Consider the following 1,559-nt stretch of genomic DNA (forward strand, 5'->3'; position numbering starts at 1 on the left):
AAGGGCATTACTGGATGAACTCGTAACATTGGAATACAAATGATAAGTTATATAGTATTTATGTAAAACACTTATATTTTAGATATTATATATAAATATATATAAATGTATATATAAGTATATATATGCTATATATATATGTGTATATATATATGTGTATATATATATATCCTAAATGATCCAGAAAAAAATAAGTCAAGGACAGTGAGAGTAAATGACAAATCAAAATGGAATAAAAATCACTAGTAGACAAATCTAGATAAAGGGTATTTGGGCATTTTTTGCACTCTTCATTTTATACTACTTTTATTTTGTAATATTTTGATAAATTTGAAATTATTTTCAAATAAAATGGTTTTAAAACCTATTTCACTTTGTAAAATGAGTGAGAACACAAAGTCCTTAAATCATGTGTCAAGCTCTTGTCAGTCACACGTGATTTATAGACATTTGATTGACATGCTGATTTCTTGGGACTTCAAAGATAGAATTGTATTACCTAATCAGACCCAAAGGATAACTGAGGCATAACTTTCAAAATCTCTCCATCTGCCACCCCACAACACGGACTGTAGATACTTTCTATCTCATCCAAGAAACCAATGATTTCCTTTTATCCATATGAAATCTATCTTAAATGTATAATTATCCCACTCACTGTATAATTGTAATTCACACTCTCTGGGCTAATAAACATTCTGAAGATCTCAGCTATATGATAGAAAAAGGAAATGCCACCGAATAGTCCCTTTAGAGACATCTCTATTTTCCTGCCTTTCCTTTCTCCTTTTCAGGAGTCAGCTCTCCCAACCTTCTCCCACTCTTTCCTCTACTTCCCTCACTGATGTTTATCCCAATAAAACTCCCGCATGTCAAATCCTGTCTTGCATCTGTTTCTCAGAGGACCTACACTAACATGGCTCCCTTATCTTTAGAAGTATCCATATAGAACTAGAGGTTACATCCTAGTCACCTTATTGTGTTTGGGTGTTTCCCAAGCCTTCATCAGCAATACATTAGGAATGATCCCCCAAGAAGGCAGTCTAATCTAATATTTATGAGACTAGACTTTGAAGTCAAAAGGACTCAGGTGGAAGAATTAGTTGGATGGTCTTAATATTTAATGGAATCAGATTTCTACCCCAGTGATATACATATTAGATAATAATAGACAGACTTTTTTTTAATGGATTCCTCTTTTATAGGTACCACAGATTTTCATCATTTTTAAAGATAGACAGCAAAGTAACTAAATGTAAATTTCCTCGATTGCAATCAAAATCCCTATTTGCTTCCCCAAGGAGACCTAAATTTATATTCAGATGACCTGAATTGGCTTTTAGCTATTTCTGTAATTCTCCAGGCTTACAATCACCAGTACCATCTTAGATGCCTTCATTTACACAAATGACTAATCCCCCTTTTGTTTTCTCTTGGAGACTAATGCTTATTTCAGTCTTGTCCAATGTATAATAACTTCTCTTATCTGAATTTGGGGGTCCATGGCCATGTAGCCACTTGTGCACCACACATATCTTGGAAGTCCAAATCCATCTCAA

Source organism: Lynx rufus, unplaced genomic scaffold (assembly GCF_022079265.1).
Source record: "Lynx rufus isolate CCGP_SWC_20201006 ecotype Redwood Valley unplaced genomic scaffold, mLynRuf1.p SCAF_13, whole genome shotgun sequence".
In the NCBI taxonomy this organism is placed as follows: Eukaryota; Metazoa; Chordata; class Mammalia; order Carnivora; family Felidae; genus Lynx; species Lynx rufus.